Source organism: Rhinolophus hipposideros (assembly GCF_964194185.1).
Source record: "Rhinolophus hipposideros genome assembly, chromosome: 6".
NCBI classification, from domain to species: Eukaryota; Metazoa; Chordata; class Mammalia; order Chiroptera; family Rhinolophidae; genus Rhinolophus; species Rhinolophus hipposideros.
Genome location: NC_138052.1, coordinates 60,968,556 through 60,995,678, shown reverse-complemented (window position 1 = coordinate 60,995,678; position 27,123 = coordinate 60,968,556).

Below are 27,123 nucleotides of genomic sequence, written 5' to 3'. Positions count from 1 at the left end.
GTCAGGGGCAGCTTAAATATATGAAACCCAAACTCATTTAAGAAAATGGCTTCATTTTTCTTCCCATCCATACATCTTCTTAACTGAGATGTCAGCAAATATAAATTAATTTATAGAAGGTTTATATTCTACAGCTTTCTCTAAACACTCTGGATAGAGTGACGTTACGAAAAATTTTCAGATTAATTGAACTCTTGTCTGAACTCATCCAAAAGGAAAATATAATATAAGACCAGGTCTTACGCTTATCTAGATTTCTCTATATTGTGTTCTTTCTCCTCTGGTATTTTTCATTCCTACTTATTCATTACTCATTTACTGCCTTTTTGGTGACAAACTTCTCAACTTTTTTACTAATAGAAGAGTATTTAAAAATAATTTGTTGTGTCATATTCTTAAATGCATTAAACCAGGACATCTCAGTTTACCAAATAAGCTGGTGAGTGAATGCAATCCAGAATATCAGTTTAACAAAGTCTCTTAAGTCCCAGTTAAACATACTTGAAATAAAACCTAAAATTTATTTTTTTTCAACTCTGCCATCTATTGTTCATTGTTTTCAAAATCAGAAGTCAAGTTTTCACTGAGTACCTAAGTATGTACAAAGAACTGTGCCTGATCCCAAGTTCTGGCTTAAAGAGAACAGAACAGACATGTTCCTGCTACTTCAGATAGGAAAATGAGTAAGCGATTACTTTAAGTAAATAAATAATTTAATGATGATAAGTGTATTGTTTAAAATTAGATTATCAGAGGGTAGTTGGAGAGGTTCAAAACATGAGAAGGATTCAACATGCCATTGTTGACTCTGAAGATAGAGAGGGCCATGTCCCATGGGATATGGGTGGACTTAGAGCTAAAAATAGCCCCCGGCTGACAGTTAGCAAGGAAACAGGGATCACGGTCCTACAACCACAAGGAACTGAATTCAGCCCAGAACAAAAATGAGCTTGGAGCAGATTCTACCACAGACCCTCCAGAGGGAATGCAGCCCAGCCAATATCTTGATTTCAGCCTTGTGAGGCCTTAAACAGAGAACCCAGTCACACAATATCTGGAAGTCTGACTTCTGGACTGTGAGCTAATAAATAGGGGTTGTTAGAAGTGGCTAAAAAACAAACAAATAAACAAAACTAGATTATTGGTTTGCCACCAGAGTATACAACAGGAGAAGCCATCCCATCCTCAGAGCTCAGGAAGTATTTTCCTTGGAAGTAATTCTAAGTCATGAAGGAGAATAGCACTTACACAGGCAAAGGCAAAGAGAAGAGCACTATAGGCAGAAGGAAGTTGTGGCAAAGGCTTTGAGAGGACAAATAGTCCAATAGATACAGGAAATGAGAGAAGCCCAGGAGAGCTGGGGTGGAAAGAACATTAACAAAGTGTCCTGTTAAAAGCCTGAGGTCCAAAGCACTGTACTAAGCAGGACCTTGTAGATCATGCTGAAGAGTCCAGGTGTGAAATGAGGAACTCTGCTGGCGGGAGTGAAAGTAGAGAGAAATAGATTGCCGATACATGTGTAAGGCAAAATCAGTAGAAAAGGACTGTCTGCAGATCAGAGCAAGAATGTGAGGAATTAGGAGGGATCCAACATGATTCCATGGTCACTGGATGATGGTGTATTAGGGACTAGAAAATGAGAAAAAAAGTTGTTTGCAGAGGAAGATCAAAAGTTGTTTTGAATTTATTAATTTGTGATGTCTATGAGAATGCCAATGAGGACATTGAAAACAGGAATTTGGAGCTTGACCTGGAGAAATAAATTTTGGAGCCCTCAATATCAACATAATATATTGGTCAGAGGTTAGCTTAAGTTGTTCTAATGAAAAGTATGCCAAATGCAATGTGTTAAACAAGATAAAAATCCACTTCTATCTGTTCCAGCTGTGAAGAGGAAGGTGGTACAGCACTGGCCAGATAACTCTATTTCAGCACATGGTTTCATTGCTGAATTCATGGTGACTGCTCCAGCCTATGCCATCCTGAATTCATTCCAGCTCAAGGGAAAGAGAAAAGAGCAGGACACTTCTTTCCTTTTAAGGACACTGGAAGTTAGACATGTCACTTACACTCATGTGAGTAAACAAAAACAACGGTGCTCCATGTTTAGTAATATGGCACTCCCTAGTGACCTTCACTACAACAGACTGAAGGCTGTTTACTGGGAGCAGAAGTGGCAAATTTTTTGAGAAAATTGTCATGTGGAAGTAGAGTGGGGCAGAAGGTGGAGGTGTAAGAGGGACTTGAAGAGGGCTCTTTTCAGATAGAAACATTTTGATATAATTAACTCATATAGGATAAATCATAAATGCACACAATTTAAAGACATTGAGAAAAAGGCCCTAATTGGTGGTGGAGTAACTGTCTCTAGACAGTATTTATGTCCAGATGTATTTGTGGACGTGGTGGCAGAATTTTGATGTCATTCCCTGTTCTGTTTTATATCTGTAATGGAAGGTAAAGTCATCTGCTGAGAGTGACTGAGGAGTCAGTATGCTGAGGAAAGAGGAGGAGATTTGAAAACATTGTGGAGGGCAGGGCAACTATGTGCAGATGAGCAGGTTGTACCCCAGTCATCTTTAGGGGTTGCCATTCACACAGGTTACCCTGAGAACAGTGCTTCCTATAGTTAGGAGGTACACAACCACAAGACTCAGTGGAGGCATTGACACCTGTAGAGTCTGTCAATGGAAAACTGACTAGAGACCTAGTTATGTCGTATAGGCCATTTGTGGTTGTCAGCCTGAACTTATAACATATTTTTTAAAGAATCATTCGTTAGCAATGAAACTGAATTCATATTCCCCACTCTCTACACTTTGATTTCTAAAACTTTATAGTTTTATCAGTTTTCTTATTTATTTTTAACTGTTTCTTTTTCTTACTCTGCTTTATTTGAAAACTTGTTCAAGAAAATTCTACTTTTTCTCTTAATACTCATTCTTCAGCTTTTTCCATTTTTCTCCATATTTAATATTTTTGTTTTATATATTTATTGTTTAAACCTTTTAAAAGGAAGTAACATTTTAATATGCTTGTGAACTTGCACTCTCATTCTCTTTCCTATGTCAGCATTCTTCAGTTTTGAGTGCTGGTTTCCTTATAGCAACTCAACTTCTCTTATTCTATTTGGTTTGTAGGGATATTTTTGTTTGTTTGTTTGTCTTTGTTTGTCTTAGGTACTGTATCTTCTAAAATCATCTCACTTTTTAATTTACTTTAATGTATTAAATTAGGAGTAGCAAATAAGTTGTACCAGGAGGGACCAACTCTGATAATTTATGCCTGCTATGAACAAAATGTTGAAAAATGTGCCAGACATGCCCTGTACATTGTTAACCTTCTTCCTGACTATGTTTATTATAAACAAACTACTGAAGAAGTACAACAATGAAACAGAAGTTTTGGGTTTTTGGAATGTAATCCTAGTTTCATTTCTATCCACAGACACTAGGGAGACTTGAACAAAACAGAAGTTCTGTACAGCTTTTGAAGTCTAAGAAGTGGGAACTAGGAGTTCTCAACTGTATAATTCTACTGCTCACTTTATTCTTACATCCAGTGGCTATCCCTGATAAGAGGTTGACCGTCAGTATCAAGACTTGCTAGCTCTCAAAAAATCAATTCAGATATCTGAGTTTAATACACTTATGAAATCCACCATGTGACTATTTTTCTAGAAAGGCAATGTCCTTGTAGGGAATCTGCACTGATTACTAAAAATCTGTGACATTTTGATACCACCTTTTCCCATATTTCAACAATAAGAGAATGGTGTAAATGCCTGTGGCAGAGAAATATAGGTGGCTACAGGTTTGGTCTTTTAACTTGAATCAAAATGTCAAGGGCTGATCATGTAAATAGCTCAAAATGCAAATGCGTCTTTCAGGATCAATATGGTCATATATTTAGCTACGTTAAAAAAAAAAAAAAGAAAAAAAAGACTGGTTAAACAGTGGTTCTAAATATTCTTCCAATGAAGAATTCCCTTTGGTCAAGCCATTTCTCAGGAGACAAATTAACTTAAGGTTAGGTTTTCATGTACACAGAGTAAAGCTTATGATTCATGAGAAAGTTCTGGATCTATGTACAGGCAGTATTGATATCTGTCTTTATGTAGGGATAGAAAAGTCCTACATTTGAAATAGAATCACAATACATTTCTTAATTTTCATAATTAAATATCAGCGATGATAACACTATGCCTGATGTTTAGAATCTACAGACTATTTTTTCAATCAGTAATAAAGCATAATTCAACTTCAGATATCATCTTCATCAGCTCTTAGTAATCTAGGATAATTGAATGTCACTCAAGAAACAATCTAAGAGAGCGGTTTTCAAACTCCACCCTGTGGGGCACCTGGGTTTCTCCAGAGAGTTTTCAAGTTAACCTTTAAGAAGCTTCCTGGGTAGATGAGAAACCATTTCTAATCCTTATCCTTTGTAAGAAAAAGGTGGTCTACTTTGATATTTTTCAAGTAGTTAGACCCTGCACAAGCATTCATTTGGAAAACATATTTCTCAAACAAAAATGAGGTTTGAAAATCATTGTTCTAAGGATCATAGCAACCCTCCCTTTCTATAGATTCTTTAAACTCAACCCCTGAATCACATGGAATGAAAATCTAACATAGAGACATTCCTTTAGCATACATAGACCCTGCCAAGTGTTCATTCCTGGCTCCAGAGTTGGGTCTTAATTACTGCTGACCAAAGTAACCCCACTTTCCTTGTTACAGTATTGATTTAAAAATGAGCATAGGACTCTTTTTCTGTGAAATAAGATGAAAAGAGGGCTTTATGAGAGCTCCTGGAGAGAGAAATTGATAGCTCTTCGGGAGAGTGACAACAATTCAATTCTGGCTGTCAAAGAAAAAGCATTTCATCATGATTTCACCTGGCAGATATCCTTGGAATGTAAGAACTAGATTTAGAATGGAGCTGGCATGATGGATGATTGAATCCAAAGATGGAAAGAATTCATGAACTTTATTATAATGTTAAGTTCTAGATCAAGCAGCCCTAAAGTTTGATTTCCCTTTGACTTTTATTTTCATTGATGTGAAGCAATATATGTCCTATTGTTTCTTTTTTTACTTTTTAAAATTTTTTTTTTAAGGAGGGTGCAGCTCACAGTGGCCCATGTGGGGGTCGAACCAGCAACCTTGGTGTTATCAGCACCACACTCTAACCAACTGAGCCAACTGGTCACCCCTATATGACCTATTGTTTAAGACACTTTTTTTCTATTTGCAACTGAAATCATCCTGATTGATACACACACACACACACACACACACACACACACACAAACACACACATTTTACTATATATATATTCCAGAGAAAGAAGAGGTAACTTGTACAAAAACTCAGTGGTGAGAATAACTTTGGCATGTTCAGAGAACAGCAAGGCAGCTATCAGGAAGTTATGAAAGAATGAAGATGAAGTCAAATAATTCTGGACACTGACAAGAAAGAGGTAATGGTTGTAAATGGTTTAAGAGAATGGGAGCTCAGTTTAATGGAATTAAGGTACTCAAAGAGTCACGATTATGGGCTAATGTTGGAATTTAGGGTTTAGATAAATTTTGCTGCTCAGGTGAAAAGTTTCCAATGACCTTAGGAGCCGGATAAGGATGTAGGCTAGTGCTAACACTGGGGAATGGAGTCGTGATTCATATTGTCAAATGGCTTATAGAATGTGGAACATAAGAATAGCTCTTCCTAGAAAGGGATCCGGTGCAAGGATCATTGGAATGGAAGATTTATATTTCAGTTGAGGCCAAAGAATGGAGCCAAAGAGGATTTTGTGAAAAGTTTGATTCAGAGGAGTGCTTAGTAAACGTGGAATGTGGTTTCCAGAATGCAGAACAGAAGAGGTTTTCAGGAAAGACGGGACTTGGATAAGTCAAAGGGAAAAACTCCAAAATATATATAGTGAGGGGATGATTATCAGTGGGGACACTAATGAAGAATAAAGGGTTATGAGGCATAGAGAAAACAGCCAACTTTGAAGTCTTATGTGACACTGTCATTTCAGTGTAAACTGAGCTTTTGTGGGTCTTAGGCGTGAAGAGAGTAGCAAACAGGTTTTCAAAGAAACACTGATGAAGAAATTGTTATGAAAAATCGAAAGAAATCCTTTGTCAACTGTGCAGAGGACTGAATTAGTTTCTAGAAACCTCTTACTGCAAGAACAGGAGTCTCAACAGGCAGGCAAACTAGGGTAGTTATGGAAATGATACTCTTGTACAAACAGATGGACTTCTTAGTTCTCAGGGAGGAGCGTCAGCCACCGTAGAGGATTTGAGGACTTGCCTCTCTGTGTGGAACATAGAATATTCTTTCTAAGGGCAGCCTGCTCTTTTGAAATAAGTAAGATAACCAAGGAGGTAAAACAAGCTTTCCACACAACTATGAATCCTTACATAAAAGTTTATATTCCTTCCTTAGTTATCTTACCTATATATGTCCTGGATAGAGAATATCCTAGTATATGAAGATGTTTTCCTTCAAAGGAGTTTGTAAATAAATATTCTTTCTTTTGTAAAATTGTTGTATTTAAAACAGCTTAAAGAACTTGCTTTATTTATTTACAACATTCATGAAACTAAAAGGTTGTAGGGGGAAAAAAGGTTCATGGTTTAAAATTAGGTTACTGAGTGAAAACAATATATTTTATTATAAACTCAACTCAGAAAGATTATAAATTACTATAATCATTTTATAAGGAGAATTATGTAATTAGGATTTTGGATATAGATACAAGACTTGGGGAACTATATATTTGACATATATTTTACAGAATTGTTTTCTAAATGAAAGAGATAAGTGACATAGAAAAAACTATGTATAATGAAGGTATTTCTGGAAAGTTTTCTGTTTCACTACATTCTAGTAGTTTTTAACTATAATTATGTTGTCCTTGTTGTCTCAAATAGCTTTCCTTTCTCTGTGAATCTATCAAATATATAGAGGGTGTCAAAAAAAGTAAGAAAGGAAAGGAAATCCATTTTAAGAAAGGAAAACTGTATTAAAATTGTAATACTCAATATATACCAACAACAAAAGATGAATACAAGTCATGTTTGACTTCTGCAATTACAAGAGGTGCTCAAAGTGGTTACCATCAGTGTCCAGACACTTATGATTACAGGGAACTACTGCTTGAGCAACACTGACTAAAGTGTCCACTTGTATACATTTTTTTTGGCACCTCCAGTATATATATCAATTTCTCAAAGCTTAAGGTCTGATATTTGTCTAACTTAAGTGCACCAATGTATGAACCCAGTTTTTAACTGTAAATGTGTGTAGAAGCTTTACCTTAGCTATGCTGTGCCTGTTTAAATCTATAGGAAAATGATAATAATTTGCTATTGATATATATATATATAATTCTAACACCAAAATTTTATGCAAACTCATTAAATGACTTTGAGTTTACCACTGAGTTCTTACCAGGTAGTGCTATTTTACAATTATACGTACAACATACAATTATATATACAACAGCACAAATAGAGTCAACCTATGTTATTTAGATGCATCAAAAGGAATGATACAGAATCTATTGTTGATACTTTCCTTTATATTCTACTGCTGTCCTTGATTCAACTTGAAAGCAGTTTAGGATACTATTTTTGTCAGTAGGGCAAATGCCACAGAATCCTGGTGATTTTCTGATCAAATAAGTTTGAATAGCGTTAATTAGGATGGGTTTATGAGATTTGGCTTCTCAGGGTAAGGAGCTATTTCAGGGCCTATACACACTTATCTTCTTTTACAGTGGTTAACAGGCATCTAATAGAATGATGGATTTCTAGGTGTCACTCTATAAATATTTGTTGTGTTTCTAAACAACAGAACTTTGGGACTTGAAGTTTCTGTTATAGGAAATCTGATAATAATTATTATGACAAGCTCAATAAATTACAAGTGTTTCGTTTAAAAAACTTATGGAGAGCTTCCTTTAGGCAGATATTATTTGAAGAATATGTGAATATTGTTATTTGGGATATTAATAATCATGTAGGGAAGTTGGACCTTTTGAAATATTTGTGAAGTAAAGTCTTAGAGAGAGTTTCAGGGAAATAATTGAAATATGGTTTGGAGTATGTTTTGGTTCGTGGTATATTTTCACCATGAGAAAAGGAAAAGTGAAAACTTTGGGGCAGAATTATATGATAGATAAATGTAAAGTAGAAGAATGTTAATGAAGAGCAGTTGACTGTTGTATGAGTACACAAAAAAATTAAAGGAAGGGGTAGTGACTTATCCATGTTCATAGTCTCTTTCTCAAGGAGCCTCTCTGTCTTTCTTTTAGGTTTTAAATTTTTCCCCTCATTTTTTGTCATGAATCAATTTATTAATCTTCCTTTTGCTCTGGATTTTTGCCTTTTCCCAACTGTCTTATTAAATATTTTATTCATTTATTCCACATTTATTGGCTTCTGTTTATCTGAAAATGTTGTTCCAAGCACTGGGGCTCCAGAACTATATGAGGACTGACAATTAAGTTCGCAATCTCATCCAAGAAAAGTGCTACATACCTCATTGCTGATTATCACTATGGTCACCTTCGAAGTACTCCCCTTGGGAAGCTATGCACCAATGTCAGCGCCTAGTCCACCCTTGAAAGCAATTTTGGAACTATGTTTTCTGGAATGGCCATCAGAGCTCTCATCATATTACCCTTGAGGTCCTGAGTATCATCAAAATGTCTTCCTTTCAATATTTCCTTTGTCTTTGGGTAAAGAAAGAAGTCATTGGGGGCCAGATCAGGTGAGTAGGGAGAGTGTTCCAATACAGTTATTTATTTACTAGCTAAAAATTCCCTCACAGACAATGCCATGTGAGCTGGTGCATTGTCGTGATGCAAGAGCCATGAATTGTTGGCGAAAAGTTCAGGTAGTTTTCGTCTAACTTTTTCATGCAGCCTTTTCAGCACTTCCAAATAGTAAACTTGGTTAACTGTTTGTCCAGTTGGTACAACTTTATTATCAATAATCCATCTGATATCAAAAAAGATTAGCAACATCATTTTGACTCTTGATTTGGACTGACGGAATTTTTGGTCATGGAGAATTGGCTGACTTCCATTGTGCACTTCAACACTGTTTTAGGGTGGTATTGGTACACCCATGTTTCATCACCAGTGATAACATGGTCCAAAACATCGTCTTTCCTCTACAAAAGGTCTTGGCAAACTTTGACTCTTTTGCTTTTTTTCATCGATGAGATCCTTCGGGACATTTTTGCACACATGCCAAGAGTTTCAGTTAAGATTTTCCTATTTCTCCATCTATGTTTACTTGGTCTCCTATGTTTCTCACAGTCAGCTGATGATTTTGACGCACAATAAAACGAATTTTTGCAATGTTTTTGCTAGTTCTCATTACTGGCTACTCTGAGCTCTCTTCATCAGTTCATTCTCTCCCCTCAGAAAAACATTTAATCCATTTGTACACTGCTGTTTTCTTCATGGCATTAGCCCCATAAACTTGGACTAACATGTCCCTGATTTCTCTTCCACTCTTGCCAAGTTTAACAGAAATTGAATGTTTGTTCATTGCTCTAATGCAAGCTCAGACATTCTCAAGACAGCACACAAAATCACGCAACAACAATAATGAATGCCACTCAGCAAGACACTGCCACCGCTTGACATGAACACAGCTGTGAGACACTGATATACCAAGGTTATGAAACCTTACTAAGCTGTTTGTATAGTGCTGCCAATGCCAATGCAGGGTGAAAAGATCGCAACCTTAATTGTCAAACCTCATAAGACTTTACGAAGTTCTTTTTGTTCAACTTTCACTATAATATTTAATTCAAGTCAACTGAGTAAACTTTTACTAGCATTTCCTGTGTATGAGTCACTATCCTGAGGGAAATTAAAATGCAGCACCATATTTGACCTTAAGAAACTCATAATCAGAGAGACCAACATTTACAAACATATAAGGCACAGTGTAAACATTATTAAGATAGATGTTTGTTTAACTTGTTATGGGAGTTCCAAGAAAGGATCTAACCTTATACTACTGAGAACAAGGTAGAGAGAGAGGAAGGCTCATCACCACATTGGACACTTAAGTTTCATTTCCTGCAGAATATAGACATCCAATAAAGACCTATTGTTCTGTTGCCTTTATGCTGATGTAATTTCTCTTTAGTGATTTAGCTAATCTCATGTTTTCAGTTTCTATGTCTCTTACAGTTGTTAGGTTTAACAGCCCTAAATGAAAGATAGTGGTGATATATATTGAGTGGTGAGAAAAGGGTACTTGACGGAGAAGCGTTAAGTATTAATTACTGCATTCAACAAATATTTATTGAGCACATACTATGTCAGCCACTGTTCTAGGCATACAGAAACAAGCAGAAACCTGCCCCCATGGAAATTATATTTCTAGTGGGTAAGAAAATAAATAACTAAACATGCAAAACATGGCATATCAAATAATGATAAGGGCTTTGGAGAAAAATAAAGCACAGAACAGAGATAAGGAGTCTTAGGGTTGGTGTGGGCCTACTTTACAGAGTATGGTTAAGAAAGTCCTCATTGATAAGGTGACATTTGTGTAGGAACTCAAAGGTAGTAAGAGAGTCAGCAAGTATCTGGAGGATAAATATTTCTGGCTTAGAAGACAGCAAGTGCAAAAGCCCTGAGGTGTGAATATGGCTGGTATATTCAAGGGACAGCAAGGAGGTGTTGCAAGGACACAGGAGAGGATTTTTAAAAAGGAAGTTACAGAGAAACAGTCAGATAATGTAAAGGGGTAATGAACTACATGGGCTGTTCAAAACAGGAGAAAAGAGGATAACCAAGGCCAGTACAAGGTCAATCGTTACCTCTTGGCCAACATACTGAGGATCCAAACTTGAGCTTAAGTAGCAGGCCAGAGATTTGTCCTTTGCAAAGACAGAACGTGAGTCTAGAGAAAAATTAACCCAATTTTCCCATTTTTAAAGAGAAAGATGGAGCAGAAAGGGCTTAGATTTGAGTCAGAGCATCTTGTTTCTTATTTCTATTCTGCCTCCAATTAGCTGGGTAATCTGGAGCTGATAAATTAAACTCTCTGGGTTTCTCTTGTTTTTCCTTCCAAATGAAGGGATGTTTTCTAGGTGATATCTAAGCTTTAAAAATCCAAGTCAAGAATAAATGGCAAGTGAGTCCAGCCTGGTGCTACAAATACAGCTTTATTGTTTTCAGAGGGTATGGAATACCAGGTTGGTGTTTGCATTTATGTCCCCCTTTTATTTTAATTCATGAAAATTTTCATAATGTAATAGTTCTCTATTTATACCCTGGTTTCTGAGAGAGGGGCCTTTCCTCTGGCTGCTCTTCCTCTGCTGTTCTGAACACCACAGGGTTGAAAACAGAGCATGATGAATTCAGAGGCATTCTCTGGGATCTCTGCATAAAAATGCTCACCCTCGGTTCACTAACATCCATAGCATTAGAATGCATTCGTAGCATTCAAAAATGCAGAGAAGCTTGCTATGGAGGCATGGCGTGGTCTCTGCTTTGTTTTTTGTTTTTTCCCAGAATGAGTCCCAGTGGAACCTGTTAGTATCTACAGCTTCCATGGTTACTCGAAAATGTGAAAATACATTGCATGTTCTGTAAAGTCATGATTTTATAAAATGAATTTATTGTATACTACTCTTCAATCCAGAGACGGAGGGCTCGTGCTCTGAGTTCCCAGCACAGTAAAATCTAACTGATTATTTTTTTTAGTTTTTACAGAGATTATCAATCTTCATTATATTTTTAGCAGATTACAAACAAAGCAAAGCAACAGATTGCAGAATTTATGGAAAAATAAATGTTTACTAGGAAACATAGTGGGAGGCTTTATGAACAGAAAATTAATTGCTCCAGAAGCAAAAGAATCATCACATACAAGCTGCTTCTTTAAAAAAACAAAAAAGAAAGAGAAAATATCAACTTCTGAGAAAAATAACTCAACACAGAGAAATGGAGACGGCAAGTTAGGAAAACAATTGAAACAAACTGAACTGTATTTCTATAGTTTAAAGTGTGTCAACAGAATGTGTTAACAGAAAATGTAAATGAAATACATTCTTAACTGCAACAACAAAAAAATCAGTGAAAATAACCTGAAGAGCTCACTAAAGAGAAAAGACACAAGCGCACAATTTCTGGGGGCAAAACTTTACTCTTTTCATAGAAAACCTCAGGTACTTGATTTCTACTATCCCATTGTACTTCTTATTTGAGCACAAGCATATTAAAAGTATTTCATGATCTATAGTTCAGAAGTTTAAAAATCCTATTCACATATGAGTTAATGTGTAACTTGGGCTGGGTTTTCAGTGTTCAGTTCAGGGAGAACTTTTTCCATTCTTATTTTTCTTATTCTCAACTATAAATGTATACATAATTCATTACGGAATAATCTAAGCCCTCAGGTAAAAAATATCCTACTATGTAGATGACTCATAAGTCAGAAGATACGGCTCTAACTTGAGCTAATGATCTTTCCTGACCTATGAAGACTACATTTTTCTTAAGGCCTTACTGATACCATTGTGGCCATGAGTTTAAATGCCACAGTCTCAACCAGTGAGTCACACCCCTAAGCTACACTGACATTCTTTTAGGGGTTCACAATGTAAGGCAGAAATAGAATATCAATGATTTATTGTAAATCATCATTTTGGTGGCAAAGAATCCCAGAGTACATGTTTTGCTGACCCTGCAGTGAAGGACAGCACAAAGGGCGCAGTTAGAAGAGTGACCATACTGATGAAAACTTCAGCACCTCATTGAAAAGAGTCAGCATTTGGCAGTTTGGGTTTTCCACAGGATAAAATGAGTGATTCCTCCCTTCCCCTTTTAAAATTGCCACACCACTGTCCAGAAGCCTTTCTTCAAATCACACAGCTTCTTGGCACTAAAAAAAAAATAATGTGTGTATTAAACTTTGCTAATGAGAAATGAGGGAATGGAAAATAAATAAAAGATTGTGGAAGAAAATGTGAGATATAAATTGGCAAAATTTGATGATTGATTAAAAGCCAAGAACTCAGGGAAGTAGGAAACCAACAACGATCAGTGAAATGGAAATTGAGGAGAAAACTGGCTTTAGGGGAATATGAAAGTATTGAAAGAGCAATGCTCCAATTCAAGGAAGAACAAAGCACTGCCGAGCTAAACTGCCTGGTATTTCTTTCATAAAATAGTTATTCAAACAAATTTGCAATGGTCATTTCCTCTTATGTCTTCAGTTAATCATTAGGTTGCTTTATGCAGTGAGACTCAATTGTATCAGTTCTCACAGTTATCATTAAGGTGATAGCTGCCAAACTGTGTGAAGCATGTAAGACTGTCCTGATCTAATTTGGGGAAATATAACCTGAGAATTAAAGGTGGAGGAAGAAAGGAGGAGGAGGAGGAGGAGGAGGAGGAGGAGGAGGAGGAGGAGGAGGAAGAGGAGGAGGAGGAGAAGGTAAGAAGCAGAGCAGAGGGAATTAGAAATATTACCCTCGGCTTGAATGTTATATTTGCCACTTATTTTTTACTTTGCACTATCTGTTGAAAGGTCATCAAATATTTTCCCCATCTCCATGTGATAGAATTTATTATTTATTTTTGTTTCCTTGGTAATGTGTTATGTAATTTGACGTTGCTCCCATTACAATGATTTCTGAAACTGGACACATCACTTGTGAACAATCTGGAAGCTATGCCCTTGGGGATATTATGCGATGCACTGACTCCTGAGGCTTTTAAGCCAGAACAATTCCCACATCTACCTCATGTGAATCACATTTCTTTTCAGCTGAGGTATTACCTAAGGACAGAAAGAAATAGTTTGTGGATGGACTGCTGCAGAGACTGCTGGGAAGATAACTCCTGTGGAAAGGAAATGGATGAGGCACTTTTCTGGAAGGTGCAGTTCCTGATCTACAGTCTTCTGACTAGAGTACTGTGACTTATAGACATGGGTCTGAATGCTAGTTAAATCTAAGAAGTCCTCCCAGTGAGCACTGCAGGGCAGAAGTAGAAAAAAATTTGTCATTCTCCTCCTGCTTCTTCAATAAACAACACTTTTCAGTTTTAAAGCTGCTATTTAATCATTGGTGGTATCACCTCAAGTACTAATCTAATGTGTCTAATTGGTCAGAGGGAACTTATTTTTTCACTTTATTTTGTTGCCACACTGAACATAAAATTTTTTCTTAGTATCTAAAAGTGGTCAAAATCATAAAGACAACTGATTTAACAATTTAATTATTTGCCCTTTAGCACACAAGTTTCAGTTAATCACACCCTTCACTTACTGGCAAACCAAAGGCCATACAAATTTGTTTTCTTGTTTTACTATTTGTTCCCTAATCCCCATCCTCACTACAGTTCCCACCCCCATCATAATACTGTCTGTTATATCTTCAAAACATGTATGTGTGTGTGTGTGTGTGCATACGTGTAAAAAGAGACAGAAACAGCATGGAGGGAGAGAAAGAGATGTTTGTGGGCATGTGTTATTAATTTATACGAATGTATAGGCCTTATTGCCAATTATAGCAGTAAAAATACAAATTTTCTAGAAATTAATCAAACAAGGAAAGATCAAGACCACTATGGAACACAGTTTTAATATATGCAAAACAATATCGTATTTATGGATGGGATGTTTAATATCATAGAGATATCAATTCTTTCAAAATAACTACAAGATAATACAATTCCAATAAAAATTACATTAGACATGACAGCTTACAAAATGGCAAAGTTCCTTGTAAGAAATTATAAATTAGAAATATATTCATTAGCATTTAATTTTTTATTGCAAATCCATATAATTAGATTCACTACCTTTGTTATCATTATCTTGCCATATATAATGTCAATAAAACTAATGTGTTTTCCCCCAAATGATATGCTGCACTTTTAACCTGCAGTAGTTTAAAATGCTACCTTACTTGGGACTAGATTTTTTTTTTACATATAACACTGTATAAATTTAAGGTGTACAATCTGATGATTTGATACACATATACATTGTGAAATGTTTTTTTTTTTTTTAGAGAACTTGTTTGTGCATTTTTTTAATTAATTAAATTTATTGGGGTGACAATTGCTAGTAAATTTACATAGATTTCAGGTGTACAATTCTGTATTACATCATCTATAAATCCCATTGTGTGTTCACCACCCAGAGTCAGTTCTCCTTCCATCACCATATATTTGATCCCCCTTACCCTCATCACCCACCCCCCACCCCTTACCCTCTGGTGTGAAATGTTTATCACAATAAGGTTAGTTAACAATTGCTTCACCTCACGTAATGGTCATTTTATTGTTGTTATGAGAATATTAAAGGTCTATTCTCATAGCAAATTTCAAGTATACTAGACAGCACTGTTAACTGTAATCACCTTGCTATATATTACATCCTCACAACTTTTTCTTCTTATACTTTGAAGTGTGTACTCTGACCAACATCTCCCCATTTCCCCCACCAATCAGTCCCTGGCAACCACCTTTCCATTTTGTTTCTATGAGTTTGATATTTTTACAGGTATTCAAGTTCAAATGAGGTTGTTAGGGTGGGTGAGCCCCAATCAACATGACTAATGTCCTTATATAAAGGGGAAATTTTGACACAGAGACAGGCCCAGAGAGAAGATGCTGTGAAGACACAGGGAGAACATGATGTGAAGATGGAGAATTGGAGGGATGCGTCTATAAGCCGAGGAATGCCCGTGATTGCCAGCAAACCACCAGAAGCTGGGAAGCAGCAAAGAAGAATTCCCTACAGGTCTCAGAGAGAGCATGGCCCTGTCGACACCTTGATTTCGGATTTCAAGTCTCCAAAACTATGACAATAGACTTCTGTTGTTTTAAGCCAGCCAGTGTGTGATAATTTATTAATGCAGCCCTAGGAAACTAAAATAGTACACAATAAGATTTATTATATAATGTGTATATGCCAAAATTAATTACAAATAAGCTATACTCATGTCTTCATAAACATACTGATTTGTGTTCTTTTTTTTTTTTTTTTTTTTTTTTAAAGATTTTATTGGGGAAGGGGAACAGTGTGTACTTCCAGGACTTTTCTTTTTCCAAGTCAAGTTGTTGTCCTTTCAGTCTTAGTTGTGGAGGGCGCAGCTCAGCTCCAGGTCCAGTTGCCATTGCTAGTTGCAGGGGGCGCAGCCCACCATCCCTTGCGGGAGTCGAGGAATTGAACCAGCAACCTTGTGGTTGAGAGCCCACTGGCCCATGTGGGAATCGAACGGGCAGCCTTCGGAGTTAGGAGCACGGAGCTCCAACTGCCTGAGCCACCAGGCCGGCCCCGTGATTTGTGTTCTTTAAAAAACTGAATCAGAATACTTTGAAACAAACACAGGGACCAACAATTTTGTGTTATATTAATACTCTCAGAGCTGATAAGGAAGTGAAAAGAAACTTACTCCTCAAGTCAAAGCACTATATTTATTCTTTTTGCAGGTGACCCTCATAAAAGTGTTAATTGTAAATGTATTGGTAATACTTTGTGGTAATATATGTGGTAATACTTGGGAGATATGTAATATATGTGGTAATACTTTGGGGATCTTTAATGAAATAGTCAAAAAGAGATCACCAATAAAAAGAGAATAATTCAGTTATTCTAAGAGTCTCATAGTGCTTTGGAAATTATTATATCATTTTCATAATACCTGAAGCATGTCCTAAAAGATCTCTTCTATGAAATTTATGGTCAAAGTAGGTAAAAAATAATGGAAGTTACAATTACATTATCCACTTACATACTATTTTATAATAAGTTCAAAGCACTGCATCTCAAAATGCCTTATAATTCCTTAACCTTTGAAGTTAGAAGCATACATTTAAATTAAGTGTATAGGACAGATATGATTGCAGTGATATCATCAATTCATCACATAGTACTTCACAGTTTTAAAGCAATTGTACATGTGCTCTATCATTTGAGGCTCACCACACCCTGTAGATGTAAAACAAGCATAAATGAAATGCCGAGGTACAAAAGCTTCCTAGGTTTTTAGCGATAAAGCCAAACACAAGAATTCTCATTTCACATGTTGCAAATATACTGATCTTTAAAAGTGCCTAATTTTAAGAGTGCCTAACTATTAACATGTTATCAACAAAAATGTTGACAAATGTGTCAATTAGGAGTAGCTTTAGACAAAATGAAAGGTCTTTTTCTGACCCCCAATTCCTTTCAGAACTATCCTATCGCCACCTCTGGCTATACTCCTCAGTGACACCCAGTGCTGCAATAGCAAACATATGGTAACTTATCATTAGGTTCCCCAGAGTGTGTAAGTCCAAACGTAGACTTACTGAAAATGAGATGTTAATTCAAAGAAATAAGGTTTAATAGTTTAGTTTTATATATTATGCCACCTGGATAGGAAAAATATACTTAGGCACTGGAGCATGCTGTGAACTCTAAACTCTTATAACATTCAGACTTCCACCTATGTAACTCTGGCTTATAATATGAAAGTCCATACTGGATGATAGGTCAAGGAAGAAAATACTAACAAAGCTACAAACATAGGGATTTACTCTTTTCATTTATTCAGCAACAGTTCTGCATTCTAAATTGGACACTTAAAATACAGCACATCAGCACAATGAAGCTCTGAAGATGGTACCTTGCTATGTTGTGATCTCTGGATGGTATAGGTTGGGGTTAGTTACACTTTTAGGATAAGCTGTGTCACTTGGGTTATTTCTTCTCCTCCACCTTGCTACATAATCAAGCTACATAAAAGAGTTCAAGAATCCCTGGTGCCATCAGGATGCAAATATGAGTATGTGAAAACTCTTGATTTGTGTCTCCTGGAGTTTGGGGGAAGGCATAGAGATGATGTCTACATCTTGCTTGGAAAGGAAATAGCAAAAAACTTGCTGGAAATGCCTTTCAGAGTGGAATAAAGAGACATGGCGATTGTGGAGTTTGGTGGCTCAAAGATGCTGAGCTTCTGTGGGCAATGGAAACCCTTTAGAAGGTAGTAGACTAGAATCATTCTGAAAGGACACTGTGTAAAAGGACTGCCTCTGGGAGTGAGGCAACTTCTGCACAAAAAGACCAGTAACAGACAGTAAGTTCCCAGTCTTTTCATTACTAATTAAGAGAATAGTTCCATGGAAGTAGGGTGGGGCAGGACATAGAGATATGGGGCAGTGTGGCAAATAAGACTATTATCCAGTAATGTTCACACTCTTCCTCTCACTTCCATGGAGGGTCAATTGCTGTTGGGCTTGCCCATGTAACTTGCTTTGCCATTGAAATAATAGCAGATGTGACACCACAGAGACTTGAAATATGCTTGCATACTTCAGCCTGTCTGTCCTCTCTTATGCCTCTGCCATCTTCATGAGAAGAATTTTCCTCAGTCAGCTCATTCTTTCCAAAAGAGGGATGAGAATGAAAGACAGGTGGAGCAGAGCCACTCCAAACTAAGCCAAACCATGGACTTCTGAAAAGTTAATAAATTTATTGTTAATAATAAATTTATTAATTATTTATTGGACTTCTGAAAAGTTAATAAATTTATTGTTAATAATAAATTTATTGTTTTAAATTATTGAGTTTTGGGGTAGTTTATAATGCAACAATAGCTGATTAACAAAGGGAGCAGCCCCAAGGATTCTAAGAAAGTATCCTACAAGAGAAGGGGCCAGGTTTGATGTTAGGTAATATTAAGCTGGACCAGGATTTCTAATACCTAACAAAAGGACAGTTCTAATACTCATAAGTGAAAGGATAGCTATAGATGCTATCTAGGACATTGTTCAGAGATAGGAAAGGAAAACCAACAAAGCTGGTTTCTAGTGGGATATTTTTAGCTATATATAAATATGTACATATAAATTAAATATACAGTTTTTTCCTTTTCATGAATGACTGCTTTAAAAAGTGAAATGGAGGCACTGGAGAAAACCTAAGTAGAATATGCTTCAAAAGTAAATCATCCTTTCACAAAATCACCCATTAGATTAATGTTTTCTTTCCACATTGGTAATTTGACAATTTGGGAGCACCAAGTAGCCTTCATAATCAGATAATATCCTATCGATTCTATAGAAGTGGTTTGATTGGATTCGTGATGTCTTTGCCCATGAAGCAAAGTTTTGCACCTTGCTAAGTTAAGATAGCTTCAGTAACCCACTAAACCTATTATGCTAACTTTGTACTTTATGTTCGTATCTACAAAATATGAAAATAAGGAAGATGGTAAAGCATAGAATTTATCATAACTATAGATATCATTAAAATATGAAATAAAGTACTACAGTGTAAACTCAAATTGTGTTCACAGTTTTGAGGTTAATTTGTTTAATTTGTTGGTGGCACCTTGGGAGAAGTGTCCCTTGCTTTCTTGTGCATGCAGCTGTTTTGCCCTTCTGTTGGTAGTACACCGCAGGAGATCCGCTATTCTCTTTATCTCAGACTGAGAACTTCCAGTAATCAGGAAATATACACTTCCCCCTCACCTCAGTGGCTGTATGTCTATCTGGGGGAGAAACAAAACCAAGTAAAACTAGCCAACCAATAAACAACTGAACTATATGGAGTCGTTTTATTGAAGGGTGCTATACATACACCAAAGCAGCTCAGAATAGAACTTGCATCTAATTCTTTACCTAATACACTGTGGGAGGGGCTGTGTTGGGGGAGGTTGCACTGGGAACATTAATTTCCCTGCGTATCTATATACTCAGATACAAACAGAACCTTGGGGGAAAAACAGTCTAAAATAAAGGAGTAAAGAAGTGCAAGTTTGGTTAAAAAACACCACTTTGGTATCGGACAAAGAATGATTTGAGGTAAAACTGTAGGCTCTCATTAGATTATTCCATGCCCCCCATCCATGAACTTATGTCTAAACTCCAGGGAGAGAAAGCTACGATGACAGTAAAATAAAACCTCTAGTGGCAGTTGCTTTCTATTTTACATAAGACATTGAAAATATACTTTGTGTCTTTTGAAATAGAAGAGGAACGTTAGAACTGCAGGTGCAGTGTATAAAGTCTATTTAGACTAGTGGACATTTAGGATGGGAAATAGGCAGCTGGTCTAGGTACCTGCAGCATGGATGGAGCCATGTGTGGCGCAAGTCTTGATAACTTCGGGAGTAGACACCACACGGAAATAGAGTAGGAGAGTGAGAATCCACAGACAGAGCAGCGGATAACCGACATCAATATTTGGTGAGCAAGTAAGAAACCCTATCCTAAAGTACATGAAAACTATCAGGGAGGAATTTAGGGGAGTTGGAATTCTTACAGAGAAACAGGAATCAAAGCAAGGAAACATTTAAAAAAAAGTTGTTAATATGAATCTATTATTATCTCCAGGTTGGTGTCATCTAAACATAATAAAGCTGCTAAGTCAGCATAATTACATATTGAACATTTGGGAAATAGAAAAAAATTCCCAGAAGGAAAAAGCCATCTATTATCCTACAGGTAAAATCTCTGGCCAGTTTTATGGAGAAAATAGATTTGAATCAAGGGAGACATCAGAACCATGTGATTGCTACTAAACCATATGTTTAAATGTGGCCCATCAGATAATCTGTTTCTGACTTAAGTTTTATGCACTCTACTCCTTTTCTGGTGTGAGCTGCAAAGCTAAAGAGGAACGTAAGACACTTAAAATAAAAATAAAGGGAGAAAATGATCAAATGATTGTAAAATAATAAAGAGGGTTAAACAATGCACATTCCTGATGTAGTTAACATTAAGAGAAAGGTGAAGAGCAATTTAATGATCACATTCAGACCTCTGAATATAGACAAGAAAGAGAGTAACAAGTCATTCTTTGTTTCCAATATGAAACAAATAAGAACACACGTGCTAAGAGACAATATGCCTGAAATTTAGATCCATGTCTACCCACCTCCAAACCCACTGCTTTTGCCATGCCAGTTGGCTGCCTTGGAGTTGATGAAGGGTCACTTTAATTCCCTCACAGCCACTCAGACATCCATTTCCAACACAGGTGATTTGCCTCTTGTTAAACAATTTTTGTTTTATTATTCCTGAGACACTGAGGATGAGTAAATTTAATTTTAAAGACTGACCAAATTGGATTGCAAATGCAGGTTGTCTTGCTTTTCATAACTTACAGATTCTTTTATAACAAATAGTATCACCTTATTTATGTGCTTTATAATACAGAGGGTGCCAAAAAACGTATACACATTTTAAGAAAGGAAAACCATATTGTAATACTCAATATATACAGATAACAAAAGATGAATACAAATCATGTTTGACTTCTGCAATTACAACAGGTGCTCAAATTGATTACCATCTACATCCAGACACTTCTGATTATGGTGAACTAATGCTTGAGCAATGTTTACCAAGTGTCCACTTGTATACATTTTTTTAGCACCCCGGTATTTAATTTTTTTAAGTTTATTGGGGTGATAATTGTTAGTAAAGTTACATAGGTTTCAGGTGTACAATTGTGTTATACATCATCTATATATCACACTGATATGTGGTATATAAAACTGAAAACAACAAAGGAACAAGACAAACAAATGAAGAAACAAAAACTCGTAGACACAGACAATAAATAGTTTAGTGGTTACCAGAGGGTAAGGCGGGAAAGGGGTAGTAGATGAGGGTAAAAGGGATCAAATATATGGTGATACTAGGAGAACTGAATCCTGTATTTAAATGTGTGTATTGGGCTTCTTTAAAGTAGGTTGCAACTTATGGGATTATGTCTAGTCAAGAAGCTGAATAAGGAAGATTAGCAACAAGAATTTGGAAGAGGAAAACACGCACTGTTTTGTTTTGTTTTGTTTTGTTTTGTTTTGTTTTGTTTTGTTTTGTTTTGTTTTGTTCCTTTACTCAGAAAATATACTTTGGCTTCCAAATGCCATATTATAAGAACTGTGTTTAAACCAACCCTTTAGGGACAAATACAGAGAGTAGATGATGCATACAAGTAATAAGAAAGAGAAAGAAGAATATATAACAGTATTCTTTTCAAATATATATTATTGGTGCCTGGTGATACACCTAGGGAAAACTCTAATAGAAATTATCTGCAAATTTAGAAATAATAGATCTATTATAAAGTCAGATCTGAATAGATACAATTATTTCTATCCTTGGGGATAAATGAATCCTTGCATAATGGCTTTATAATTAAACATTTTGCTCAACTTCAAGCCTTGCATAAACAGATATTTTCAAGTGGAGATAATAATAATGAGAGTTTTAAAAAAAATACTCCCTTGTATTGTAAAAATGCTGCAATGTACTGCAATGCACGTTTCTGAAGTATATGCAGTGCCCTAGCAATAGAGTATGATATATATGAAAATCTGTTTATAATGAAAGGATAGCAGAAACATATCCTCTTTAAGCAGTATATAAAATGTGCATGCTGCCTCTCAAATCTGAATTTTATAAAGGAAAACAATGGATGCTACTGCTTAGTCATTTAAACGATTATTTTTAGCCTCTGGGGCAATGCATACCTATCAATTAAATGTGATATTCACCCTGTGTATTAAGTTATAAATATAATGCAATAACAATTTTAACAGACATTTCTGCACTTATCATCCATGTGTACATTATTACCACTCATAGTATTTTCTTCAGTTGACAGAACCTATGTGTGAATTGGTCTTGGTCTTATCCTCACAATGTTAATACATAGATGGAAATGACCAAGAACCTGGCTCAATGATTGAAAGTATAGTCGTGTTTTCATCCAAAAGAAGAGTTCTAAATACCTTTGGGCTAATTACACTGTGATTGGAATAAGCTTATGGTTCTCAGGGTGATTCATTTGGATGTTGCCAAGATGGCCTTAACGTTTCCGTCAGTTTGACTAAACTTTAGACAGGCTTCTTCCAGATTCTAAGCCCTGACTTCCAACTTCCTAGAGCATTTTATTTAGAAATCCTATCATTGTAAATTCTTTCTCTGCCCTTTTGAAGTTTTACAACCCCAAAATGTATTTTGCTAGAACCTGGTGGCCATCTCTTTGAAATGTAAACATCAAGGGCCATAGCATCCCTATCCTCTAGTTTCTGTGGAAGGGTAGGAAGCTAACTTGGGTGGGTGCCTTGCTCTAAATTACAAAACTATCTCCCATCATGAGTAGAAAAGAAGGTTTATTTTTCCTCTGGGTAAGGTCAGTTAGCAAATACAAGTGAAATATGATTCCTCATCTTGTCTTTTCAAAAACTCTCCCATCTTTGCTTTACCAGAGTTGAGTTCATACTACATTCTGGTCTCTCTTCTATTGCAACAGCCTTCAATAAAGTCTTCCTTACCTGTTTAACTTTGGTCTAATTTTTGCTTTGACAGAAGACAAAATCTTCATTGCTCTCTCTCTCTCTCTCTCTTTGATTATCCACACATTAAAGAGAGTGTGGATAACTTCTCTAACGTCTATCCTCATCTTGTTAGATGAGTTTAAGAATACATGCAAAGTGATTCCAATCTCTTTTTTTCTTGTAATAATCTTCAGAAACAACTATCCTTAAGGATTGACTAATGAGCTGTGAAATGCAACATCCTAAAACAATGTGGTTAGGTCCACTTTGAAATCATGCTATGTTCTGTTGCATTCTCACCATGTGTACACCTCTATTAAGTAGCTTTGTTCAAAAACTATTATATTATCTATAATTTACCTTAAAATAATTCAGTATAGCACAGTGGCTTCATAATTTTTAACTCCCTTTACTATTATGAAATGAAACTCATAAATAATATGACCTACTTATACACAGAATTAAAAAAAACACACAAGTTACTGTAACATAAATGAAACATAGCTGTAACATAAAATAGAAATAAAAGGAAAGTTATAAAACAATTAAAGTCATTTTATTTTATAAAGATTATGTACAGGTTATACTACAACGCATAATGAAATAAGCTGTTTAATATTACTGTGATTGCAACAGCCACAAATGCAGACTGAATTGGAAGTGTTGTATTGATGATTCAGCTATTACAAGTAATGTTGCTACTGGTGACATTATGTTCTGTAATTATAAGGGATTCTTGATAAAGATTTAAACAATACACTGCTCCTTGACTCACATGTCACTTGTGTTGCTAGAAAATTAAGTGTTCACTAAAGTGGTTGCAGAAATACTTTATGTTTTAATGTAAAGCAGAGACAAAGTCTGGTCTGACATTCACTTACTAGAATATCTGGCAGGTAATTTGAAATTGTGTGGGACCCAGTCCAATTATTTTTTGTAAGAGACTATTCCACGTCTTGCAGTATATCTAGCAGCTTTGGCCCCAGTTCACTAACTACCCACCAATTATGTAGTAATAACAACTAAAAAGTTCCAAATAGCCACCATTCCCCATACAGATAGAGACAGGATGATAACTTACTGCCATTCATTTCAATCAACACTTTAGGAATCATTTAAATTTTAAGTGCCAGAATCAGTTATTTACAATCCAAAGGAGGTTAATTAGCATAGGAAAGACTTTAATAAAAGGCCCATTCTTTAGCCACAAATACAGCAAGCCATTCAATTAGTGTTATCTGAATGCATTAGAGAATTTGTTAATTAACATAAGGTATGGTAAAAATAACTTATCATTGGCAAAATGAGTTTTTTACAAGCTATGTCGTTTATCCAATAACATAGATGCAGGGACATCCATTAACAGGGTATCAAAATCTAGGGAGCTCAGCAGCATAATAACTTTGGAGTAGCACCCTATTTCTAGTGCTCCGTGAAGACTCATCCCCTTCCCTTGGCTAGAGGATTTCCTTTTGATCCAACTAGACCATATTCTGCAAGCAAATATTTAATTTGCCTCAGTTGGACTCATCAAGATGCTAGTTGCAGTGCTCAACCACACAGAAAGCTGAGACTTCATCTAGTTCACATTAACATGGCCTGAACTATTTTCGCACCTTCTTACAAACATGGAAAACTTCAGTCTGAGACATACTGTCAAGGTAACTTATAACCTGGTATGTTCTAGGAGAGGAGAACTATAGCTTCCATTTTCTTCAAGTTGTTGGCAGCTGCCAGCTTGACTTGGGTAATTTGTAACAAGAATAATTTTCAATCTTGGAAGCTGTAAAAAATACTGATGCCTGGGACACAACCAAGGGATTCTGATTACTTGCTCTGGTGTGTGGTCTGAATACTGAAAATTTTTAGAAGTTCCCAAGTGATTTTGATACAGGTTAGCTAGTATGTCCCTAGGTAGACAGGGAGGTCCTGGACGAATAAACAAAGACAGTCAGATCCTAAAACTCCAGGTTTTGAAATCACTCCTTCGCTCCAGGACATAATGTAACAAGGCCTTGAGGTTAATCATAAAATTCCTTTTGGCCTGACAGATGGAGCTGAGCTGATAGATAAGAGTGGGTTACTTTGCTAATTCCTTTAGGATGGGCAAGCAGAACAAACCTGGTAGACGAATTTCATTAGAATGCGCCAGTTCCCTTCTTCAAACAAGTTCCCTTCTTCAAACAGCTTCCCTTCCCCAAGCAGGCAAAGGAAGGTATAAAAGTAAGAGCTTTTGCCTCAGTAATGGAGCACTCACATTCAGAACCCCCTACTGCTAGGGAGCTGCAACCTCTTCTGCCTCTAATAAACTATCCTCTTTTTAAGACTTTTTGCCTCTCCCTGGTCGGTGTTTCCATTCTTGGGCTTCACGAGACACGATCCTGGCCCACACTCAGAAACTGCTGGCAGATCCAACATTACCTACATCAATTTTACTGGGCAGTCAAAATTGAGAACCATGGTCATATGGCTTTCCCTACAGTAGTTTTCCCAAACCATTTCCTTTGTGCAAGTCCTGGTCTGTCTCTATTTTTTAAATGTTTAACTAATCTCCCATCTATTCATTAGAGAATTGAGAATATCCAATGAGGATACTTTAGTTTCCCTTTTTGACTTCTTCAGGTTTCTCTGTCTTCATCCATCCTTATGCCTGTCTGTGTAAATTAGAATGCTTCTTCCTCTCTAGGGTAAAAATGCCTTACTGTTGTTCCCTTAGACCCACCCTGTCCTACATTTTCTAGCAATGTTACTTAAAGTTTGGTTCCCGGACCAACAGCATCACTTAGGAGGTTTTTAGAAATGTAGAATCGCACACACCATCCCAGACCTATGGAATCAGATCTCCATTTTTCAAACGTGATATCCAGATCATTTGTATGCATTTGTCAGGGATAAAAATTTTTCCTTCTGCCCTTTGAGGTTTTTTGGCTGGTCTAATAATAAAATTAACATAAAACAGATTAACGGGAGGAAAAAAATTAATTTTGCACATACGGGTGCTCCATAAGAATATGAGGCCAGAAGAATATGAGGCCAGAAGATAATCAACAAGTTGAGGCTTATGTGCCATTCAGAGCTAAGGAGAAGGGGGTAGGAGTCTGAGACTACAAAGGGGAGGAAGGCAATTCACATGGAAATGGAAACAAATGTTTGGTAAACAAATGTTTGCCACAAGCCATGCAGAGACAAAGGGACCCAAAAGGATTTTGAACAAGCAGACCTTGCCAAGTCCCCCCCAAGTCTACCACACCTCCCTCATATTCTTTGTAGTTATCTCTGGTGATAGTTCTCTTCCTATAACAGGCCCTCTATCTAAATTATTTTAGTCAAGTAAGGGGGAGGTAAAAGCTCTTCCTGAGCCTTTTGTTTCTTAGAAATAATCAGTCTAAAATAATCCTCATGCCAAAGAGACATATTTTGGGGTGGCCAAATCCTGCTCTCCTACACACTTGCAGTTTGAGAAATGTGCCACTAAGTAGCTTTTAGTTGCATCTCTACCCACTCTCTTGGCTGACTCTCTTTGACTAAAAAATAAATAAATAATAAATCCTTATCCTAAAATAGTATTCTAACTACTTTCCTCCCCGTAAAACAAAGTAAATGTCCCCCCTCAGCCCTCCTGAAACCTCAAATCACAGTTCTCAGCAATGCATTTATTTATTTACTCACTTATTCATTAAAAAAAGTCATTCACTAGTAAATATTAATTGTGCCAAGCACTGTTAGTGTACTGGAAATGCCATGGGAAGCAGAAGAGACATTTGTTCTGCCTTCATGGATA